The 25,464-nt window shown below is 43.9% G+C and overlaps 1 protein-coding gene and 1 long non-coding RNA gene across 6 annotated transcripts in view; both read left to right on the plus strand.

The window, feature by feature from the left end:
- TPRG1 (tumor protein p63 regulated 1) overlaps positions 1-25,464 on the plus strand; it is a 477,906-nt gene that overhangs the window by 114,126 nt on the left and 338,316 nt on the right. The window lies entirely within an intron of this gene.
- LOC130542609 (uncharacterized) lies at positions 11-15,124 on the plus strand. Its single transcript, XR_008957281.1, has 2 exons — positions 11-3,584; positions 11,982-15,124. It is a non-coding gene; the product is annotated as an uncharacterized LOC130542609 (long non-coding RNA).

Consider the following 25,464-nt stretch of genomic DNA (forward strand, 5'->3'; position numbering starts at 1 on the left):
TATAGGGTTTTTTTTTTTTTAAGATTTTATTTATTTGAGAGGGAGAGAGCACAAGGAAGGGAAAGGGAGAGGCAGAGGGAGAAGCAGTGTCCCCACTAAGTAGGGAGCCTGATGTGGGGCTTGACCCCAGGACCCTGGTATCATGACCTGAGCCGAAGGCAGCTGCTTAACCTACTGAGCCACCCAGGCGCCCCAGAATTTAGTTTTAAAAGTACCCTCGGAGGGCGCCTAGGTGGCACAGTCAGTTAAGAGTCCAACTTTTGATTTTGGCTCAGGTTGTGATCTCAGGGCCATGAGATGGAACCCCGCATAGGGCTCAGCACTCAGCGTGGAGTCTGCTTGGGATTCTCTGCCCCTCTCTCCTTGCCCCTCCCATTTGTGCACTCTCTCTCTCAAATGAATAAATAAAAAAGCCAGGGTGGGGGCAGGGGCTCAGGTTTCTTTTTTAGTTTTTGTCCTCACATTAACAAAAGGTAGGTGCTCTTCCTCTAGTTTTGGACGTGATGAACGATGAGGTTCAGAGACCTGTGACTTACCTAAGGACATGCCACAGATGGTGGCAGTGTGAGCATTCAAGCTCAGTTACTTCTCAAGCTTCTTATGTTGAGATAATTTGAGACTTAAAAAAAGTTGCAAAACTAGCAGAGTGCTCTTGTATCCTCTTTAGGCAACTCCTCTTTACATTAACACCTTAAATAGTCCTAGAGCAGTAATCAAAATCAAGGAATTAACATTGGTACAGTACTATTATTCACTAAAGTATGGACTTCATTCAGATTTCACCAATTTTTCCACTAGCGGCCTTTTTCTTTCCCAGGATCCATTTCTGAATCACTGTCAGTTGTCATGTTTCCTTAGCCTGCTACCATCTGGAATGGTCCTTGGTTTTGCCTTGTCTTTCATTATCTTAGTGCTTTTGTCGAGTACTGATGAGTTATGTTGTAGGATGTCCTGCAGTTTTGGTTTGTCTGATGTTTTCTCAGGATTCCATGGAAGGCATTGGGAAGGCAACCTCAGAGGTGCCATGTCCTTCCCAGGGCATACGATGTGTTTTACGCTGGCATGTTCTATTGGTGATATTAACTTTGACCACTCGCTAAGGATGGCGTCTGCCAGGTTTCTCCACTGTAAACTTACTGTTTTTCCCTTTGTGCTTACTAAATAGTTTTAGAGGAGATACTTTGAGACCATACTCAAATTCTGTTTCCACTTAAATTTTCACCCACCAATTTTAGCATCTATTGGTAGATCTCGCTTGCTGCCCTGCTTAGTGTGTTCCAGAGGTCATTTTCTAGTTTCCTCAGCCCTTCTACGTTAATTAATTAGAATTCTTCTGTAGGAAAGAATTGCAGCTTCACCCCGTTACCTCCTTGAAGCTCAGTTATTGTAATTCCAAGTCTATTGTTCTTTTCACTGAAGCACCGGTGAAGGAGAAAGTGAAAGAATTTGGGTTACTGTAAAGGAATGATTGCTTCAGATGTGCAGTGGAAAGGAGGTGGGAATAATTTTGTTCATTTCACAAGTATTGATCAAACACTTCGATACAAGGCATTGTATGAGGTACAGTGAAGGAAGGAGAAATGTACAAAAAAAAAATCCAAAGGAGGCTGATAAATCAGAGATTCATACTTAAGGTCCTTTTTATAAAAGGGATAATGAAACTTCTCAACTGAATATTGAACTGTAAAATGGTCACATCGATAATTATGACAAGAGCAAGTGTATCATAATGCAGTCAGTTATCAGGTCCTCATTGCACGGTCAGCTCTGTGTACTACAGAACATCTCCAACAAGATGATCGTGATGTATGTGGAGATCCCAGGGCCTTAGTTTGTAAGGTTATGTGCATTTTAGGCTTTTTCTCCTGATTCAGAGAGAAACACCCAACTAGAAGACAACCATTTGACTACCTTTGGGACCCATCACTCCCCTCCTGCCTGGAAGACAGTATGAGGCTTCAGAGAATTCAAGCATGTTCCTCATTAGGAAATTGGGAATTAGTTTATATATAGTGCCAGGAAGAGTTAAACTTCTATTTTTGGCGACTAGAACTGACCATACAGGCATAATCCCAGTGCCCCAAATATTATCAGACGATAGAAGACTGGCATGGTCAAAAGATTTCCAAACTATAGCATATTATTTTAACCAGTAGTCAATAAAGCTAAAGGGCAGCTTTACAGAGCACACTAATTATCCTTTTGTGTGAAGTGTAATGAGATCCAACTAGGGGCAAATATGGATTCTCCTTGTGTGGGTCAGTGGTTTATTCCTCTGTCTCCTATCAGAGTAATCATTTGCATATTCAGGCAGAATGTGGATTGTTTCGGACGCCCTTGTGAAGAATGCTGATGTGAAGAGAACCTAGCTCCATTATACTAATGTCATTAAAAAAAAAATCTGTCCAACAGAACTTATATTCTAGCACAACAGACTTTCACTGATATTCTTCTTCAACTGCAGATAAGTCTGAGATTCAGGTAATAGCCTGCATTTTAGAGATGAGGAAACCGAGATTCTGTGCCATTATGTCACTTTGCTAACAATGGTGAATCTAGATCTTGGACCCAAATTGCCTGATTCTAGAAAGTGTGTTTTTAGCCTTACGCCATATTGCCTCTGGTCAGTGATATTCTTAAAATTCCTTATAACTGTAAGTAGAGTGGTCATATGACCCACTTTGCTCAGAATGGTTCAGATTTATACTTTCTGCCATGGCATAATTATTGATAGTATGACCTTCTACTCTAAACAAAAATAAAATAAAATGTCCTGTCTTGGTCAAGAGAACAACATAGGGTCACCCTATCCATAGTAAGCCTCAGAGAAATTCTAGCTGGGAATTCATGCAATCTTTTAATGTATGTTAAGGAAGTCACTAATAAACTCTCTAAGTGTTAAAAACTAATTATGCCAGGGGCACCTGGCTGACTCAGTCAGAAGAGCATGCTACCTTTCATCTCGGGGTTGTGAGTTCGAGTCCCACATTGGGTGTAGAGCTTACTCAAATAAAACATTTTAAAAGGTGTATTTATACCATTTAAATATATTATGGTGCGTTCTGATGTTGGAACAGTATGCACATATAACACACACATATACGTAATATTTAATGATCTGGGAAAAAAGCTCAAAAAAAGGCAAAATTACAGTAACTCAATTCAAATTGTATGTGCACGTGGTTATATCCAGGTAACAAGATTATAGATGATTTTCTTTTTAAAAAATATGTTTCTGGATTTTTCCAAATAGCCTACAACGAACACGTGAAAAATTTACAGCTAAAAATTATCTTTAAAATCTCTCATTTAGAATGAAGGGATTTCTTTTGACAGGAGAATATAAAATTGTCACCTCGGAGAAAGTAAGACCGCATAGATAGGAGCCTAATAACATAGTAATAATCCTTCTCACAAGCAGAGCAGAGCTTTACAGTCCCAAGAACTTTCTGATCATATTTTCTCACTTAAACTTCCGAAGAAGGCTTGTAGTCCGTAAGCTAATGCCCCATTTCACAGGTGAAGCCAACAATGCAGAGAAGATACTGAGTGAAGCAGATGTGGGAGCTCCAAGGTCGTCCCAGGTAAGGCCCTCCAGCACTGGCTCTTACACTTTTCCTATATTGGTTTTTAAAGCTAACAGTGAGACCCTGAGCTAACAGTTAGAAGCTAGTTCCTTTGCTCATGCTGCCAGTCTCTCGTGTTGAGCACAGGGAGAGCAGAGCATATTCCTGCCACGATGTAACACGGGAAACGAAGAGAAGCTTTTCCTTTATTTAAGCGACATTTTAGCCAGCCATTAATTTCAAATCTCCAGCCATTCAAAAGAACACTGACTACAACTCTGAGACAGGTTCCAAGCCTGAATTTGTTGTGACTGCGTCTGCCGTATGATTTACAGTGACTTGCTTTTTCCCTCTGGTCCTGGATTTCTCCATCTGCAGAATGAGAACTTGTAACCAGATCACCCCTATGGTTCTCTCTGGCTCTGATAGTATGTGATTCCAGGCTTCTGAGCTTCGGAGGGAAAAAGTGAATTCCAAAGCTGTATTCCAGAAGCACCCTGTCTAACTTGGGCTCTACTTTTCTTTGCATTTGGAATCGGCCCAAAGAAAAGGTCATTTTTGCAGACATCTTGAGGTTGCGCTCCAATGTCCTCATTAAATAACAGGAACCCAGACTGGCAGGCCCAGGGGAATATTCAATCAAGGAGAAAAAGGCCAAGTCATTACCGGAACCCTATCATCAGAGCTGTAAACACAAGCATTCATTCGTGGGCTTTAGCTGAAAGCATGTTCAATCATGCTCTCTCCCTCCTTATACAGGTTCCGTTTGTCAAATGCGTGTGACCGTTCCGATAAGTCACCAGGGGTGGGAAGGGAGAAAGAGAAAGAAAGAAAATTGCAACCGTAAATAGACTCTGAACATAGAGAGATCAAAATAGACAGCCTCTGGCTTTAGTGGATGAGTCATCGTCGCAGCCCAGACCGCAAAAACAAGCGTGGCTTCTCTCCTTCGCGGCAGTCTTCCTGTCTGGAAAGGAAACACTGCTCTGATTGGAGATATTGGCCATTTCACAGACTTCAAAGCAACTTAGGCAACTGCACATACAAGAAGGGGGGCAGGTAAAATGATTTTCCAAGTACTTCTCTGGAGAACCTGCTACCAGCTCTGATTTGAAGATGCATGGAAACTTTCATCTTCAGCCAACACTGGTTCTTGTTTTGTGTTGTTTTAGTATGGTGGTCTTCATTTCTGATGTAGGGTACATATTTGTTTTTCTTCAAATAATAGAAGCTATTTTCCTGAGACCTGGTTTCTGGACACTGAGCCGAGCTCTGTGGGGAATGGAGAGATGATTTGACATGAGGACCATCTAATGAGGAAGTGGACAAGTACACCCATCACGATATTATGAAAGGAGATATATGCTGAAACAGGAAAAACACAAGGCCTCGGGGGTGGGAAGGAACCAGCAGTGGGCCCTGGTGAAGGGTCTACTAGAGTGAGAGACTGGTGTGAAGAAGGCCAACATGTGTTCAGGATTTAGCAGCGAGTCCAGGTTGAGCTTGATGCATCATGAGGGAGTAGAAGAAAGAAGAAGAAGGAATAAGGCTTGAAGGACAGATTGAGACCAAATCCGGAAGGAGTTTGAATGCCAAGATGCAGGTTGGGGCCTTGTCCTCTATGCTGTGGAGATGGGGAGGGGAAGAAGCAGAGACACTGTGGGAAAGTAACAATGCCAACTGTAGGGAGGAAAAGATGGGGAAGCAAGGTCAAGGAAGATCAGTAGGTACTCTTGCCATAGTTCAGGAAAGAAACTATGGCCCTGTTGGCATAATAAGAAATATATATTTTGTTTTTGTCCCTGGTTCTTGGCAAAAGAGTTCTTAAAACCCTTGTAATTTCTTGAATGATAGGGGTGATAAGAGCATTTTAAAAAAAATTAACACAGAACTCCTATAAATCCCTTGGAATTTCTTGAGTGATGAGGTATCTTTTTTTCCTAATGAGACAATTGGTAGTTGGGGGTCCCTAGATAACTTCAGTATGGGGGCTTGTCACCAGAAATATCAAGGTATGATTAGAGGGTTGGAACTTTCAGTCTCATCTCCCAACTTGGGGAGAGGGGCAGGGGTGGGATGGCTGGAGCTTGAATCGACCACCAGTGGCCAATGAGTTCATCAACCATGGCACTGTCATCAACCCTCCATAGAAGTCCCTCAACACGGGATTCAGTGAGCTTCTGGGTTGATGAGCACTCAGAGGTCCAAGGAAGGTAGCGTGCTCCAATGGCATGGAGGCTCCATGCTCCTTCCCCTATACACTGCTCTATGCATCTCTTCCATTTGGCTGTTCCTGATTTATATCCTTCATAATAATTCCGTGATAGTAAAATGCTCCCCTGAGTCCTGTGAGATGTTCTAGCGAAGTATTAAATCTGAGGAGAAGATTGTGGGAACCCCCTGAATTTATAGCCGGTTGGTCAGAAGTACAGGTGGTACTGGCCTCCGTAGTGGGGGCAGTTGGTCAGAAGTACAGACTGGCCTCTGAAGTGCGGGCAGTCTTGTGGGAAAGAGTTCTTAGCCTGTGGGACCTGCCCCAACTCTCTGTTGTTAGTACTAGAGAGCCGGGTTGTCGGTTCGTGTGGGGAAATCCTCCTACACACATTTGGTGTCAGAAGTGTTGTGAGTGAAACCAGCTCATTGCTCCCCACCTAAAATATTTCCTTAGATTAGAAAGGAGAGGATCTCCTTTGGGTGGAATAAATATGTCTGAACTTCTAATCTGGTTAGAGAGGATATCAACATAAAACTGTTCACCATTATAGTGTGTGTTAAATCATTGAACTGAGGGGTCAGGGACACAGCTGTGGCCAGCTCAGTCTGACACAAACAAAGGAAGACTGCCTACTTTATGGGAATATGGGGCAAATAGGTTTAGCTGACCTACTCACACTGTAGGCTTTATTTGCTGCTTGGAGTTCTGAATACTGTATATTCAACCACATTTTCTTTCCAGCCTATGATTTCTTTCCTGCCTTGGTACCAGCTCTTGGTCTTTAGAAGGCAGGGGTGCTTAGAAGAAAGAAAAGCCACCTTACTGCTGGCTCAGCTTTGTTGCCTGTCTCACCTTGAGTAAATGCCCTGAACCCTCTGGGCCTTGGTTTCCCATCTGCAAAATAGGCATGATGTATTGAATTATTCAGCGTCCAGGACCCCTTGCAGCTCCAACAGCTTAGGAGGCATATTTAGTAATAAACTCCTCTTCATTACTAAAGTTATCTTTCACAAAACAAACCCATATCTTTGAACCCTCCCGATAACTTCGGATAAGCTGTGCAGGTATTATTATTTAAGTGTATTTCATAGATATGTGGATAAAGGTATAGAGACGTGTAGAAGGTAGGTAATTTTTACAAGGACATACAGTGACTCAATGATGTGGTCAGAACTAGAACCTTGGCCACCTGACCCCCAGCCCAGTGTTCTCTTGGTTCTCCCAGGCTGCACTGGTCCCTAGGAAGGGTCAGTGGAGTACATTGCCAGGAACAAGCTTGGTTTCCATGATTGTTCTTGAATATCCTGTATTTCCAGTGGTTCTCCTCAGTGAGACCAGGCCAAAAGAAAGGCAACCATTTTACCAGGGTCACTGCAAAATTTTACTTGTGAAAGACATTTTTTTAAAAACCACTTCCAGAATGCAACTCTTGATCTCAGGGTTGCGAGTTCGAGCCCCATGTTGGGTGTAGAGATTACTTAAATATAAAATCTTTGACAAAACAAAATAAAACACTTCCTTTCGCTGGGATTTGTGCCAATGTCAAACTTTTTTTGCAGTCATTACTTCCATGGCCAGCTGTAGGAGGTTACCCACTTGGATGTGGTCAGCAGGCAGAGGCTGGACCGTCTATATTCCTCAACCTAGGAATCTGGCCATAAAATCATGCTACCTCTGGGCCAAAAGGACTTTGGAGTTCATTCAATCCAATGCCTTGTCCAGTGCTAGATATTTTCTATAAAAGTTCTACTGGTTGTCCAGCATCTTCTTGAATGACTACATTACTTCCAGAAACTAGACCTGTATTGTCAGCTATCTAAGGACATCTTCATGTGATTGTTCGTGGTCAGCTCACATTCTACATGACCGAAGCCAAACCTATGTTATCTTCCCCAAATACTTCTCTTTTTTCCTCCAGTCGCATTGCCTTCCATTCAGTCCAACAAGCTGAAACCTGGACCTTTTAAGTCTGTTTCTCTTCTGCATTTGATGAAGTCCTGAGGGTGTTCCATCTGCAATCTCACTTTCCTGCATCCCTCTTTGAACTCGTTTCTGCTCTCCCCTTTCAGGACCTCCACCATAATTCCCTGGACTATCCATGTAGCCTCCTCACTGATTTCTTGGAGCATTTGATAGACAAATATGCGTTTTAATATTCTAAATGGGAATTAAGGATGCGTTTCCTAAACTTATTAACCATGGACATTTTTTTCCAGTGTATGTTCTGGCCAATGCTAGTCTAGTCATTCCAGATGAATTATAGTCCCTTATCATTGTCACATCTGTCCACCCCTACTTGTCACTGCACTTGTTATTTCCATTGCTTAGAATGCCCTTCTTCCTGACTCTTGCCATCTGGGGAAATCCTACGCATGTTTCATGGTCCAATTCAAATGTCTCCTACTCTCTGAAGCCTTCTTTGATCCCATGTCCCAGGATAACCCCCGAGTTCTCAGAGGACTCTGTACTTGAGTCTATTATAATATTTATTTATTTAGTGTCTATTATAATATTTAAATCATATTCTAGTTGTGTCTGTCTCCCAACACATTGTAAGCTCCTTAAGGGCTGGGAGCTATGTTTTATTCATCTTTCTGTCGTAAGACTAGAATGATGATTTTGTTCTCTTTTACTTCCTTCACTGTTGATCGAATAACTTATGGTCGATGCTTCATGAACTTGATGCAATAAATAAGCTTATGATTCTAGTACAGTGGTCTCTAACCTCTTTGCCTCCCCCATTACTACCTGGGTCTAGATGGGAACCAATGGGGGTTATGGTGGGCCATGGGGACATTGGTTTAGAAAGCAAGATGGGGCAAGTATGTTGGCAGTTACAGTACAAGATCCTTATGGGAGAAGTTATCTGAGAGAGGAGAGCAGATATTAGGGATGATTCCTGAAGCTTCAGTATCAATATCCTTCCTTTTACTGAGCACCTTCTCTGTGCAAGACATTATGCTACGAGCCTGGGGACACCTGATCCCTCCAGGAACTAATAGTAGTTAGATTGCTAAAGACTCCTGGTTCTCATGAACAAAACCCAACTCTGCTAGCTGCGCTACAAAAAGAAACTTATTTTAAGGATGTGAGGGTGTCAGAATCCATGGGCAAGGAAATACCTACGTCCGGAACTGATCTGGAACCTGGGGATGAAGAACCATAAGGGGTCCAGGAAGTAGTTGTATTTTGTTCTTTTTGTGTGTCTGTTTTCTTCTTCTTTCTTGCTATAGGCCAGTATTCTTAGTGTCTCTAGCAATTTATGATTCAGAAAGCTGTGTTAAGAATGTGACCAGTGCTGAATATGACATCCAGCTGAATTACCTGAGACATATGATTTTCCTAAGTCTCCCATCTATGAGATGAGAGATTTGACTGGCTCAAATGTCAGCTGTGATGACCTCTTTTGACAAGTTCTGCCTTAAGTCATTTTTCAGATTTGGTCTGATTATAAATAAATATGAAAATATTAGAAAATAGTGACTCTGGGAAAATTCTTATCCAACTCTAGATTCCAGTGTTCTTGGCCAGCCAATAAAACCTGTTTTGTTAGAACAAGTGAGCATAAGATTCCTCTCTGACTTGTAACTCTTTTCTACCCAGGAACATTCTGGTTCTAACATACACTGCCTTTTCCTTTCTTCATCTCCGTTAAGACAGCAGTTGTCTCTCTGCCCTGCCTTCCATTTGAATTGCAGCCCTGGGCCACATCAATGATATTATGCATATATGAACTATATTTGCCAAAGTATCTTCCAATATCTTAAAATAGCCTAATGACTCTTCAGATTGGGGACAGTCCGTGCATTTCCAATCTGTACAACAGTAATGCTTCTCTGTGTACACTGCCACAGGATTTGCCAAGTGTTTTTATGTCTATTAGCTTATGTGGTCTTCACGACAATCAGTCAGTCACTCAACAACCTTTATTGAGTATCTACCACATGCCATGTGCTGGGACAGGCGTAGGACTACAACTGAACAAAAGTCACATAATTCCTGCTCTGATGGAGCTGATAGTCTAGAGAGACAGAGTTCATATTTCCCCCCCTATTTTTAGAGACAAAGAGACTAAGGTGAAATGATGTGCCCCGGAAAGGTAGTAGAGCTAGGACGCACCTGGGCTTCCCATCCCCTATCTGGGCCTCTAATCTTGCCACCATTCTGCCTTGCTGAATATCCCTGAGCACTCTCCAGGAGTTAACTAAAAAAAAATAGCTGATGCCGATGAGGATGTCAGAGTGGCAGATAGAGAAGCCCGAAGTATCAAATTATAAGAAAGTAAGAAAATCAACCAACTTCTGAAAACCCCAAAGTAGGGGGAAGGAACAGATCCCAAACCAAAACAATGAACAGAATGACAGTAATAGCCACTGGAAAACAAAAATTAAAGTGGTTTGTTCCCTCGGAGACGAAACCCTGTAGGGCGTCCTTAAGTTACAGGGAAAGTGTTCGATGTGAGTACCCAGGTCCTGCTGTGAACAGAATTCCCCATTTGTATCCTCCACGCAGCCCTGATTGACAGGCAGGGCCGGACTAGAAGGGAACGGGCCACAGCTTGGCTTCTTGCCTTTTGAAGGATGATCACGAGCAGTCCCAGTGGGGTGGCAAAGAGGAGTGGGGTGAGCAGGGAGGAGGAGGCCTCCGCGAATGGGCCTTCCCTATGCCCACAACACGTTACGCCTGCTTTCCTCAGGCCATCGCCCTCGCGCTCTTCACATGTCTGTAAGTACCAAGTGCAGGCCTTGGTTGGTAGACGCCTAGGAAGGAGGACGTGACCTTGCTTTTCCTGAGCTATAATAAGACATGTAAAGTTAAAGAGGCATTTATGTTTGCCCCTGTGCTCCTCCATCTTTAAGCTGGAACATACGGTCTCAGGACACCTAATCCCAAGGATACAGAATGAAAACAGAGACAAAAGACAAAAGGACGTTTTCTCAGACATTAATTAAGGGTGTGAAGAAGAAAGGGTCCCTGCTTCAAGAGGAGGGAGACCTATGTAAACCATAATTCCACTATAATCAAATAAGGGGTATGCATGTATTTGTGAAAGGCCCAAAGGAGAGAGTGATTAACTACATCTGGGTGATACTTCAGAGCTGGACGCTGGAGTGGGAGTTTGCTTGGTAGCCAAGTGTAGTCGGGGCTGAGGATCGGGGGAGGTGGGGGGGGAGAAAGTTGCCAGGTAAGCAAAGGCTTGGAGGTGTGAAAATGTTCCGGGAGTGTTTGATGCGACGCTGACTGTGTTTCTGGTAACAACGTTCTTTAGGTAGTGAGATAAGATAGACGATCGTCTGAGTTTTAAGTCAGACTGGTTACTTTAACAACCAGCCAATTAACCACAGAAGTTTAAGAAGGTAGACTTCATTTCTTATTCACTTCCTAGCCCAGTGCAGGTTGGCAGGGGTTCTGTTCCAGACAGTCATTCGGGGGCACAGATTCCTTCTCTGTGTGGCTCTGTCCTCTCATAGGCCCTTTGCCCTGAACTGGTGGATGGAGAAAGAATGAGAATGGGTCATGTATGCATAGATAACTTAAAGATAAGGCTGGGAAGTTGTCGACCTCACTGTTGTTCATATTTCTTTGGCCAGAACCTAGCTAGATGGCCACTCTTAACTGCAAGGGGTTCTGGGAATTAGAGTCTAAGGGGAGAATATGTATTGTCAAGCACAACAGACTCTACCACAGTGTGGAGTCTGGAGAAGAGGAGAATGGAAAGAATGAGGGCATTGTGCCTACCAGATTGGACTTGCTGAGAGCCTCCAGCTTCCCTAGGGGGAAAGCATGCGATAAAGGAGTCAGGGTGGGCTGTTGGTGAGAAGTGCCCTGTGGCCAGACCCTTCAGCAGAAAGAAGAAGAATGATTCTAACTCAAGGGTGCTTGTATCTAGATGAAAGAATTCTGCTCCAACCATGAGAAAATGGACAAGAAATCATTTCAGCTCAGCTCTTAAAATGGGAACAAAAAGAAACCCAGCCAAAAAGGCGACTTACAGCCTCAACATTTATAGAGAACTACGTGTTCACTGTCTTCAGCTGATCTTCACGATAGTCTTGGGAGAAGGACCTGGTTGAGAATTCTCATTCTCATTTTAGAAGTGGAAAAACCTATGCTCAGAGAGGTTAAATGACTTACCTAGGGTTGCACAGTAAGGAGGAGACAGACCGGCAACTCAAACCCATGTCGTGTTCTTTCCACAGTTCCACAGATTCTCCTCTCCGTGGGGCAGATGCTGACCACACGTTGGAAGGCTGACCCATATCGAGTCCTAGACGTGGGGCCAGAATCCTGGGGAAATTCTCCTCTCAGCCGCCCTTCTGTCTGCCTGACTTTTGGAATCAGCGAACCAACTCCTCGTTCAGAGAGCGTGTGCGTGTTAGCTGTCAAGCAGCGCATGCAGCATCTGACAGCCCTAATATCACTGTTTGTATTATCAGACAATTACCAGCCGAGCTCGTATTCATAATTTGACTAACAACTCGCGACAATGATTATTTTTCCTTTCCTGGCAAAACAAATATAGCAGCATTTTCTTTTCAGCATCAGCGCTGATGCTCCTTGGCATTCTATCAGCTGAAGGATTTTTTTTTTCAAAAAAAAAAAATGTTAGTTGTACTCCCCCACATCTCGCTAACTTTACAGTCCCCCATGGCATCTGTGTGCAGTGAACTGAGCTGTTGAGACTAAATGTAATTTGCAATCAAGCTTCTGTTAACATGGAAATGTACCGGCTGGTCTGCTGCAATATGGGTTCTCATTCTGTCTAGCATATGGTTGCATTAAATCCAGTCTCCAGAATGTCTCTTGTTACCACATTGTCAATCCGTGCAGAGCAGAGAACCCTAAAAAACCACTAAAGGAACATATTTTTGGAATTGGCTCTTCTATTGGATCTTGACAAGAGCTGTCCAAAGACATACTTGGTTACTTGAAATGAACTAGCCCTGTCAGATCTATGCACACATATACACAGAGACACACAGTAATCCTGAAACCCAGTTAGATGCTCTGTGTCCGCAAGCATAGGAGTTACACTGGAGGACAAAGGGAAAGGAGAAGGCGAAGGACTCAGCTCCATTAGTTACATTTGAGATGGTTTATTGATTGTTTTCTTGATACCTCAATATTCAGAGAGTCCCAGGATATTAGATGGGCATGGGACTTCAGCGGTCTTTGCAGCTAAAAGCACAGGCTCTGGAGTTGGACGGACCATGGCTTGAATCCTGATGCCAGCCTTCGCTGGCTGATCTTGGGCACCTTCTTCGGCTTTGTGTGCCTCAGTCTGGGTCTCAGTGAAACACAGGGTAATAAGAGGACCCTCACAATTTAGGATGTCGTGGGGGATTAAATGCGTCGGCACAGTACCTGCCTCGGTCAATGGTGGTCATCAGTATTCATTACTTCTTCCGCACTCTCTCCAATCCCAAATGAGATGCTTACGCGTCCCCCACAGCTCAAGCCACCATTGTTCTCTTGTTCAGGTCTTGCACCAGGCTGCTGTCTGGGATGCCCATCCCTTCCATGGCAGCCCCTTCTCTTTTGTGCAACTCTGTTAAGTCATTTCTCCTTACATTAAAAATAAATCTCACCCCCACCCTGAGTCTTTCTTCTGAGGCATACACATGAAGTCTAATTGGGTGGTAGCCCTCAGGTATTTGGAGAGGCTGTCATGTACCCTGCCGACATGCCATATTCTCATTCAGCTCCTCTTATTCCTCCAGCTTCCTTGTCCGATGCAGCTTGGACTCCCCTTGCTAACCTGGCCCCACGCTCGGGCTTGCTTGGGTACGCCCATGCCACAGCAAGCGCAGTGTTTACGGAGGGCATGTTACCAGCCGGGTCCTACCTGGCAATGAGAGACAATTTACCAGATTACATCGAACTTTATAGAATATGCCTCTCCTTGGAAAATTCACCAATAGCAGTTTTCAGTAAATCATGTAATCCTTTAAACTCAATGGGGGGGGGGGAACCTTCATGCCTACAGGTCTCTGCATCATTTTATGGAGAAAAAATAATAATTTTTTTTAAGCAAGTGAATGCCCTTGTTGTGCATCTATTCTGCAAATCTGAAGTGTTATGGGTTTTACTGGATGTGCTCCAAGTAGGAAACTCATGCACAGAAGGTGTATGAGATACCAGAGTGCTGGGACATAAAATTCTTCCAACATTTGAAGAGTACTTTGGAGGGTGGAGAAAATGGGAAAAGAAGTTCTATTCATTCATTCATTCATTCATTCATTCATTCATTCATTGTCTTAGAAACCATTTGTGTGCTAGACACAGTGTTAGGCACCTGGGATATACTGGTAAACATTCCTTTCCTTCCATAAGCAGCTGGCAGACAGATAGAAGCCAATTAAGATACAAGGTGGTAAGATCTAGAATACTGCCAAATACAGGATGATCTGGGGGCTGCCTCACGAAGACTTGAGTAGCTCAAAAATCCAGAGATGGGGATAAAAATGCAGATAAATAATTACATTACTATGGATTAAGTGTTCTGTTTAAAGATTATACAAAGTGCTCTGAGCACTTTGAGGAATTTGTTCAACAAATATTGATTGAGCACCAATGTGTGCTGGAATCAACAATAATGAACAAAACAGCCCTTGAAATGTATCAAAGTTATAGTCTTGAGCATTTGTGTGCATGTGTACTCAGACAAATATTATTTATTTATTACTCACTTAAAAGCCATGATAAGTGTTACAACATAAGAGAAGAGTATTCTAGTAGAAAATAAGATGAAGCCCTGATTTAGATGTTAGTGAGGTATCAAAGAATGCTTCTCCAAGTTGTATTTAAGTGGAGACCTGAGAAGTGAATAGGGATAAAATGACAGAGACAGAAGTGCCAAGTTCCATAAGAGGAATGAGCTTAGAGTTTGAGAATTGGGAGAAATGGAGCTATGAAAGGCTTCACAGCCCACATGGCTCTGGGCAATTGACTATGTCCAGAGGGAAGAACAGGGCATCTCGGGCAGAAAGGGCAACCCACACAGAGGAATGGGTGCCCAAAAAGCCACACCAAGGCTGAAAGAAGCTCCCTTCCTGCTCCTCGTGTATATGGGTGAGAAGTTTAGGATGGGGCCAGAAATGGAGAGAGAGGCTGGCCACGTCATAAATGGCTTCATCCACTATGTTGAAGGATTGATTACATCTGGAGACACCATGGAGACACTGAGAATGTTTTAAATTGTCTTTTATTTTTATTCTGTACATTTATCTCCTCAATTTGTTTCAAAGCTTTACAGGGGGGCATGCCTTTTGTATCTCTGTATCCCACCCCCCTCCATGCTCAGTTATCGTTGGCCAAATTAAATTTCTTCTCCTCTTTGCCATTTTGTTCCTAGCTCTGATTTGTGATCTGTGGTGGCTTGAGATTCTCTGTACCTCCTAGTGACATGGGGCTAAGGTGCCTTGAGTAGATCCCGGTAGGATCTAACTTCAACTCCCCTTGGTGCTTCTGACCTGCTTCTGCATTCTGATGGGAAGGGTTCACTCAAAGATGTGAGGGATGAATCACACCAGGACACAGGTATTTCCAGCTGCCAGTTGGCCATCCCTTATTGAGATCACAGAATCTGAGGCTCGTTAGACCGTTTAGCCCAGAGCTCAGGCTTAGCAGAGAAACTCATTAGCTCCATTTAATTAGGAAAACCAAACACTTCCAAACCTACTTTGCTGTCAGTCCACTTCCCACCATTTCATTAATGTATTTCTTTAAAAAAAAATTGCACCTTTAATGTGGTGTTGATTTTCTTAATTTCTTCAGCATCAGAACTCCATAGATTCAAGCTATTTACCTAGAGAACAAGTAGAACAATTATACAAGTAGTTGTCACACTTCTTTGAACCACTATCTTTTGGTATTACTGAATATGAGATTTTTAGACGCAATTTTCTATGTACAGGATACACAAAGGATATACAGTTGTTCAGCTGTATTCCTATAATATTGCAATTATTAAGACCATCTATTTTTAGTAGCATTTTAGAGTTTTTAAAAACTTTCATATCAATCTGTTGATTCTCATAAAATGCTGAAACAACATGGGGCAGGAAGTATCATCTCCATTTGACAGATGAGAATACTGGAATTCAGAGCAGTTCAAAGGTTTCTCAGGATGACAGCTCTGGGATGTCCCTCTCCTTAGGCTGGTGCAGGGGTTGGCAATGAAGACCCAGATTTCAGGCCCAACTGGCTAGAGATACTGTTCTATCAGCACCAGAATGGGGATGATTGGTTCTCCGCAAAAGATGATACTTTCAGTTTAGGATGAGCTGAGGGTTCGCTGACTAGAGGGAACCCAGCGCCGGATGAAAACTTGCACGGCTCCATCTCTCAGCTGCTCTGAAACTGCGTAAGCACTGTCTTCTCTACCTGGGGGAGGTCAGTGTTTTTCCAAAGTCAGAAACATTTCAAGTTCGCCCAAGAGTTCACATGTAGGAAGCAAACTCTTAGTCCGTCCTAAGTCTGTTCGGTCATGCACTGCTTTGTCTCCAGGCCTTCCACTGAAGGTGACTCCACTGAAGGTGACTCCACTGAAGGTGACTCCAGTGCAGATTTAGGTGTAGGTGGTATGTGTTTGATAATGTGCTTTTATATTCTTTACCTCGTCTGAGGCTAACGGCACTCCTGTGAGATGCGGCTTCTTGTGTCTGTCACATCAGTTAGGAAATGGGGTTCTGTAGGGCATGAGATTTATTCCATGGCAAACAGCTCATAGTGGGCCATCAGGGTCTCAACCTTGGACCTCTGTGTCCATGATCATGGCTCATTCCACTGCTTCTGTGCAGCTCATGGCCCTTCCCTTGTCTTCTCTTTTGTCTTTTCTTGCCTCTCTCTGTGGCCTTCCCATACTCCTCTAAGAATCTTCAGGAACCCTTCCCATAGTCCTCTGACCAGATCTGCTTTCTCTAAAGGTCATCCTGTCAATCATTGTTTGAGGATGAATTTCAAGCTTTGAGTTTCTGAAAGGGGTACATATTTTCATTACCATCTCCTCCCCATTTGCTATAACAAATACTTCTCGAGCACTTACCATGTTCCCGGCACTGGGATTACAATGATGGTAGCTGTGCACCATCCGCATCCTCTGGATTTCATGTGCTCGTGGAAGAAAGCACTTTCTTGGAAGCTGACTTCAGAGATCCACATGCCTCACAGGCAAGCATTTGTTCCTACAGTTTTGAAAAGTTTTTAATCTTTAATTTGGGGGTTATGAATATTTAGTCCACCACTCTGCCAGGTGACATAGAGGCACTGAAGAGGAAAAGGGATCTGGAATACTGATGGGACATCACCCTCCAAAACAAAGAAGTGGCAGGTTCTGCTGCCAACCTTAACATTGAAATGTTAACTGGGGGTGTGAGTGGGGTTGCTTTTCAATAGAACAGATAATATTGCTAAACTCATGACATCTTCTCCTTTTAATTAAGAGGTTTATTTGTATCTTATCACGGGAATAAACACTGAAGCCAGGAAATTGTATGAGTTTTATCTAGGTTCCTGCTGAAATATTTGGAACAGATCATTACCCAATTGATTTGTGGGCATTTTTGATGAAAAGGCTCCCATCACTAGAAGTTAATGCAAGTTTACCGCAAACAGGTGCTGTTAGACATACCACATTTCCTTTTCTTATTGTGCCACTAAACTGGTAAATCAGCAGGATGAGGACATTTTAGCAATGGACTTACCATGACCTCCTGTGGTCTGATTGTCCATGAGATGGTGAACTCTGAGCAGGATCATGTCCTAGTCACTGGTTTCACAGTTGGTTAACACAAATGTCTCTTAGGGATTGCTGAACAGCTCTGTGTAAGCTAGACAGAGGTCTTTAGCAAGAACCAAAGCCTTTTTCCTTGTCAATACTTTTTATTAACAACCCGGAAGGTAAACTAGAAGAGGGGATGTCCGGATTTGCAGAGGACACCAGACTAAGATGAAGAGTAGATGCTAGGGACTGGCACAAAGAGATAGCATGGGCTAGAGGAAAGGATGGTAGCTTCGAGGAAGGCTGAGCATCCTCGACCTTGTCTTGTCTCTGACACCTATCAGCAAAGAGACAGGGGACAGGGCTTAATCTCTCTGACTGTTCAGCCTCAAACATGTAAAGAAGCAGTATGGTTGTTGATCTTTTCAGTTCAATATGAGAATTTAAAAAGGGGCCTGGTATGATGCTTAGCACATGTTTTCAATTAATGAATGCCATATTCATAATGATGTCACGGGATTAAAATCTAAAATGGTCTAGAGCTTCTAGAACACAGGACTGAAACCGACATGATGAAACAAGTCAAAACTTACGGTATGTGTGTGGGGGTGGTGGTGGAGGTGTCAGCATTAAATCTTGACGCACAAAGCATCTAAGGAGTACTCAGCATATGTTAGGTGCTTTAAAAATGTATGTTAATGATGGCTTAATTAGCTGTGTTGTGTTTGAAGGGGAAAAACACAAAGGAGGATCTTAAATTGTCTGATGTCTTCATATATACGAAGGGCTGCTCTGTTGAATAGAATATGGACGCATTTACTGTGCGTTGTTCTGAAGAATAGAACTAGGCCAAAGTGGTGTAAGTGGACAACATTAGAAGACTTTCTGTGGCAGTGGAGCTTTCCTATAATAGGTCTGTGTGACTTGGGGACACGCGACCTTCTATCAGATTAGCTAGTTTTCCTTGCACTGACTGAATCGCAGGCAACCCTGGTTGCGTGGGGTGGGCATCGAGGCAGGTCTCACCTGTGCGTCACTTTTACTCAGTGTCATTTTGGGTTGGGCACTGAGCCAAGTGTGAGGGGGCAAAGTAAAAGTATGTGGCTCCCACCTTCAACGAGATCATAGCCAATGGGAGAAGGAGCCCCTAAGTCTCCTTGACTGAGATGAGAAGACTTCTCGTGCGACACTACCTTTAGGCAGAGACTTGGAGGATTGGTAGGGATTTTCGAGGCAGGAAGGTAGCCCATCCAGAGAGAACAGTCAGTGCCAAGAAAGGCAAGGGTTACATCACAAAGGGTCTACAATGCCTTACAAGGAGTGCCGGAGCTCAGGCTCCCTCTCCCTGCTGTATCTTGTACCTATTGTGTTAGAGCACCAATCCCGTTGACACTGTAATCGTTTGTAAGTGGACCTACTCAGTGCGCCACGAGCTCCTTGAGAAGAGAGCCCATGTCTAGGCATCCTTGTATCAGCCTCCTCTGAGCTTGCCCTTGAACTTGCCGTAGCTTATAGGCTTAGTAAGTCCTAGTGAATGAAAAAATAAATCCGTGAAAGCAACACAGAGCTCATTGAAAGGATAGGTCCTGGCATGATTTATGAAGAGTTTTGTGCTCTTAGAAGTTTCTGAAGCTGTGTTGAGTATAGTACCAAGAATTGCTTCTGGGGAGCCATGCTTTCTGCAAGGTGTTGCTGCTAATGTTAATAGTGGTTGCTAACATGTATTTAGTGCCCCATGCACCAGCATGTGCTGAACACTTTACATGCCTTGTCATTTAATTGGCAATAGGATTTGGGGAAGGTAAGCAATTCATCCAGGTTCGCAGTTAGGATGTGACAGAACCAGAATTTGACCCAGGTCTGCTGCTGACTCCAGAGCCTGTGGTGTGGCTTACCCACTCTACTATTCATTGAACATGGCGTTTTGCCTGGTAAGGAAGGGGCTGGGGGGGGGGGGGCACAGAGTTAGATGCCCTTAGAACTTAGACAGCCTTGTTCAGTTAAAAGAAGTAGAGCTCTCTAGAATCTTCTTGTCTCTGATTCCACTCCTCTCACAGTGGAGAAAGAAGTCTATGGGAATAGGACAAGTTTGAAAGAATTAGAGCATCATGAATGGTTGTAGAAATAATGCAGGAGATTACAAAGTAGCAAGAGGGGAAGTGAGTGAATGGAGCAGAGATGAAGAAACAGAAAGATGTAGAAAGATAAGCCCCTTTTGCCTTTGGACTTTTTGGTGTAGGAAGTCATTTGGGCATGTTTCTCTCAGCTTTTCATTTGGATAGGAGATGTCTTCCGTTTGGAAACCCTTTATTTATGAGGAGCTCCACAGCTGAACATAGGGTTCACAGGTAAAGAGGCCAGAGGCTCTATGCTTAGAGTACCTGTAGGTCTTCTGAACCTGACCCGCCAAGCTCTTGAGTGGGAAGCAGGCAGGAACCAGGAAGACCCAATCTTTAAAAGGAAGCCCATGTGTTTGGCTGACTTTGGCTTGCTGTCTGGTCCTTGTAGATGGAGGTGGGCAGGAGGTTAAGGAACCTCAATGGATGGCAGCAATCAGTGGGTAATGAGGGACATTTTCTCTAAGTGCTGAAAAGATGGTCAGTTTGTGCCTCACGATTAAACTCAAATCCAAGTTCCTCTGTCCTAGAACACAAAACAGTATAATCCTTTCTCAGCCTAAAGGAGGAATATTTTCAGAAAGCAGCGATTTGTAGGGAATACAATGGCTGCCTGAGGGTCCAATTCAGCAGTGTGAATTCTACTGCCTAGTCAAAAGTCCCGATGTCTGCAGAAATTTGTTTGTCTGTCTGCAAGGACAGAGATGAAAGTCAAGTTGCTATAAACCCATCCCCTCCCTTCTGATTGGTAAGGGAAAAATGTCCACACACTGCCATCTGGTGGACACTTCTGGTCACTGCCACTTGAATGCGACCATTCACCCAACAAACTCTTCAAAGGGGCCAGGCACTCCCCTAGGTGCTTAGCAAAGCAGCCACGCACAAAACACGTTACTGCCCTTGAAGAGCTAGCTCCCTGTCTATTGGAAGAAATTGACACATCACCAAGTAATTATAACTTAAAAAGCACTATTTTAGGGAAAAGTTCCCAAATATCACCAAAGCAGAGGACCTCTCTCTAGGGGCTTAAAAGACTCCTTTGGGCTGGGTCTTGAAGCACGCCTTAGAGTTAACACTAACAGCAGGAGCAGGAACACAGGAATAGCACAGGCAAGCACGCGCTGTAAATTGTTAGTCTGGTTGGTAAGAAAGGAACATGGGGAAGAAGCTGTAGACGAAAACTGGAAGAGGGTTGAGGCCAGCACATGAAGGGCGCTGAACACCTGGCCCAAGCAACGAGTCTGCTCAAGATTAGTGAGCAGAAAAAATGATGGGACCCGATTTTGAGGGTAAAGTAATATAGAAAGTGTCTGTCATTCATGCTTTCATTCATTCCAAACACTGTCATTATTTAAAATCTCCAGAAGCTCATTATGTGACGTCAGTGAAGTCATAGCTATTCTGATTGAAGCAGAAGTCTCCCTCCCAGGCCCCCACCCCCATGCACAGGGGTGCTTGCAGACAATGTCTAAGCCTCAGTGCTGCTGTGACACCCCCCACTACGGAGGATTCCTTCCTCATAGGACCATCCTGCTCTGGTTTTAGGGGTAACTATGTCCTGTTCCTCCAATGTATGTGGGCGTTCATAAATTACGTTCTAGATCTTTCCCTTTTCTTTCAATTAATTAATTACAACTCATGCTATTTGTGTTTCTATGTTTTAAAACGACTGTTTTTTTAGAGTAGTTTTGTTCACAGCAAAATTAAGAGGAAGGGGCAGAGATCCTGCGCACATCCCCTCCCTCGTTATCCGCTTCCCCCACCAGAGCAGTACATTTGTTACGATGGAGGAACCTACATCGATACATCATTATCACCCACGGTTCCTAGTTGACATTACGGTTGAATCTTGGTGTCGCACATTCTGTGGGTTTGGACGCATGTATAAAAGCATGTCTCCATCACGATGGTCTCATACAGGCTCGTTTCACTGCCCTAGAACTCCTCTGTGACAGCCTCTTCATCCCTTCCCTCCACTCCCTGGCCAGAACTGATCTTTTTACTCTCTCCATAGTTTTGCTTTTTCTAAAATGTCACATGTTGGAATCCTATTGGATGTAGTCTTTTTAAATTAACACCTTTTTACTCCTTTGGGTAGAACTGCTTTCAGCCCTGGAGACTCCATTTTATGGATAAATGAACTTTTCTAAACACACAGTGTATATCCCCCTGTCACCCAGTCCCTAGATTGCCAGAGGCCAAACAGAGGGGGGTGGATAGAGACCTGCCCTCTCTGCAGTGTCCAGTGAGCATGCCTTCCTGCTGCCCACGGTATTAATTCACACTCGGCGTCTATGGTGTACACGCCGTCCTCAGCCCACGGGTCATCTATGATGGAGTTTTTAGAAGCAACCCTTCGACACTTACTAACGGCATACAATTTGTGGCTTTCACAAGAAGAGCACGCTGCAAAAGCATTCAGTAGCCTTCTTACGAGTGTCCGAATGACCAAGATGTGCAGGTCTTTCTGCTCCGTGAAGACGCGCAGCCTCCAGATGGAATGTGCCACAGGGAGAGAGATTTCAGTCCAAGAACAGGTCAAGAGTGGCTGGTCCCTGATGGCCAAAGCTGTTTTGCTCCACCAACATGGTTATCTTCCTGCCCTTTCAGATCCACTCTTTCTGATGCAAAACAGAAATTCCACCCACCCAACAGCCTTTCTTCTAACTCCTCATGCCCCCTGTCTTCCCTCACGCCTTGCCCACTCTCTCTGCGTGATGGGGTCAATTAGCTCTCACTTGCCCACACTAACTTCTCTGTTGCAAGCCTGTGTCCGGAACTGCCTCCTTCTTGCCATCTGGCAGCTGACATCTGCCACATCCTTCCAACACGGGCCCCCACCTTTTCTTCGAGGCCTTCGCAAAAAAGATGTTAATTTCACTCGGAGACTTGCCCGGTACCTGATGATGTACGCAGCATTTCCACACGGTTGAACAACCACTCTAGCGTTGATTCTTGCCTGCATTACTTAGGTTAATTGTTATTTTCCTGAGGGCGCGATGACCAGTGTCCTTTTATGTTCCCAGTGCCAAGTTCAATAAACATTAACTGAATGAGTACCACCCTTTAGAATGAATGGGGTGGGGCTGTTCTGTGTTTTATGAAACAAAGTGGAAATGTAACTTAACCCACTGCCTTTCAGTAGAGAGCAGCGAGGCAGGAGCGTCTTTGCGCGGTTTTAGACACTGTGTGGCCATCTCCTGTACACCTACCTCATTCAGTTGTAACCGTTGGTTTCTATGCTTGTCTCCCTTCATTAAAGCACGAGCTCCTTAAAAGAAACCTTCTGTGCTTGGCTTGGGACCTGGCTTAGAGGACAGAATCAATAATTATTTTTTTCAATCGATTTTCAATGTATTTACAAGGACCCATCTGGATACTGAAGCTATTTGGGACCTCAGTAAAGTTTCCCTCATACCAGGTGGTCACATTTTTTCTTGGAGTCACTTTGAATAAAAATCGACAGAGTGATGGACAGAATGCAGTGTGCCCATGTATGTCTGGGCTCGTTCAGCCAGCTCCTTAGCTCCCTGAGGGCAGGCATGAGTGGGTATTAATGGAAAGAGTCGGAATGGGATGTTATAGCATCTGCAATGTAGCCCTGACATTTTTACGTCCTGTATATGTGACCCTGGGCAAGTCACTCTTCTCCGCGCCTCAGTTTCCCCACCTGTGAAGTAAGGGAATTGACTCCCCAGGACCTCCCATCTGTGACAATGCCTTGGATTTCTTTGGTTTTGTCTCTGGTGCCAAAATAGCCCCAATCTTTTGATTAAAATTGCTGAGTAATTTTCAATTAGTAAAAGTCCAGTGTTGGCTCCCATTCTCTTCTAAAGATGTCTGTGCAAAGATCTGCACAATTACAATGGCAAGCACATCTCCAAAGTGAGTCTCTTCCCACTACTACTTCTTGGCGTTCCATAAGCACAAGCATTCAGAAAAGCAAGTGGGGTTTGCCGTTCCAGGCACACTGTTACTAGGAACTCACAGTATAGAAAGAGTGGATCCGAGTTGGCAAGTAGGGCTGATGTCCCAGCAATAGTCTTCTGATTTCAAATCTAAGCACTTTGGAGATGGATCCTGCAGAGACACATTTGACCCCGAATGGACCAAAAACCCTGGCATTGCAGAGGGCTTGGGAATGGGAGATTACTTAGTACTTCGTTTGCAGGGTGTTAAGCAATCTTGGATGTGAGAAAGGGAAACTCAAGTTAAATCGAGTAATGGAAGGCTTATTTCAAGAATACACATATGTGGAAACAGGCCTCTCTGACTGAACCATCAAACCTCATGGTGCCTAGAATGGGAATGTGGTCTGGACCCAACAGGGGTCCCTGGATCTGCTCTAGGAACTGTGGAAATCAGAGGATATGAGCCTCAGTCTGCGTTTTGCCTTCAGTGTAACTCAAGGACCCAATCAATTTCTGCTTCTCTTAGAATCTTCCTCTTCCTGCTGCTGGGCTGCACCATTTACTCCATATTGTAACATCTGGAGAGATGTATTCTGATTGCTGTGGTTAAACACCACAGCCCCTCCTTCCAGTCATGCCATAGCCGATGAACATAGCTACTCCTAGGCTGGAGGAAAGCCCTGCACCCGGCGAAGTCTGTGCTTGCACAGTTTCCTCTACAAAGTGATGTGTGACAGTAGAACAATCGTGTCTGCTCCTTCGACTGTTGTTTGGTGAATGGAAAACCTAAGAAGGAGGAGGATTGCTGCTCTCATTCACAGTTGACCCTTGAACAATGTGGGGGTTAAGGATGCTGACCCCTGTGCAGTTGAAAATCCATGTATAACTTTTGACAGCCCAAATTCTAAACTGCTAATAGCCTACTGTTGACCAGAAGCCTTACCGATAACATGAGCAGTCACTTGCCACATATTTTGTATGTGTATTATATATATTATATATGTATTCTTACAGTAAAGTAATCTAGAGAGAAGAAAATGTGAAGACAATCCTAAAGAAGAGAAAATACATTTACAAAATTGTACTGCATTTATCTAAAAAAGTCCACTTATAAGTGGACCCGTGCAGTTCAAGCCCGTGTTTTTGAAGGCTCAACAGTAGTTGCACAGTTATCTTACGAAAGTGGTAGCAGGTGTATCTTAGATTACTCTAGAGGAGAGAAATAAAACAAAGGATCCTAAATCGAGATCCCATGTCCATTATCTGCATGCCGGGAAGTGCAGGGAAGTTGAGAAAACCTTTCCTTGGATGGGAGGAATGTGCGGCATCTTATCAACAACTCACAACTCAAGATATTCTTCAGAAGTAGGAGGAAAGTTTGGACGCTGCACAGGAAAACCTGAGGGATGTCCAGAACACCTTTTGAGAAGCTTGCAAATTAGATATTGCTACCCCCATTTCATCACTACGGAAACAGTCTCAGAGAAGGAACTTAATTCACCGATTCATTGATTCATCAAACAGTTGTTGAGAGCCTACTATGTGCTCTGTGCCAGGTGCTGAGGCTGTGAGCAAAATAGCTGAAAACACGTGCCTTCACACAGTGTACATTTCTGCAGCGAGGAGGGGATGAGACAGAAAGTAACCAATCAATAAAACATGTGGTATACCAGATGGGGGTAGATACTAGAAAGAAAAATGAATCAGGGAAGGAGAGTGGGAGGGCAGTTGTATTATGGAGATGTTGACATTTTGAAGTGGGTAGACAAGGTAGGTCTTATTAAGACAGTGATATTTGATCAAAGACCTGAAGGAGATGAGGCAATGAGCCATGTGAGCCTCTGAAGAAGGGGGAACAGCATGGGCTAAGTGATCTGAGGTGCCGGGGTACCTGGCATGTCCAAGGACCCATCTGGAGGTTGGTGTGTTAGGG

This window comes from Ursus arctos, unplaced genomic scaffold, assembly GCF_023065955.2.
Source record: "Ursus arctos isolate Adak ecotype North America unplaced genomic scaffold, UrsArc2.0 scaffold_4, whole genome shotgun sequence".
Classification (NCBI taxonomy): domain Eukaryota; kingdom Metazoa; phylum Chordata; class Mammalia; order Carnivora; family Ursidae; genus Ursus; species Ursus arctos.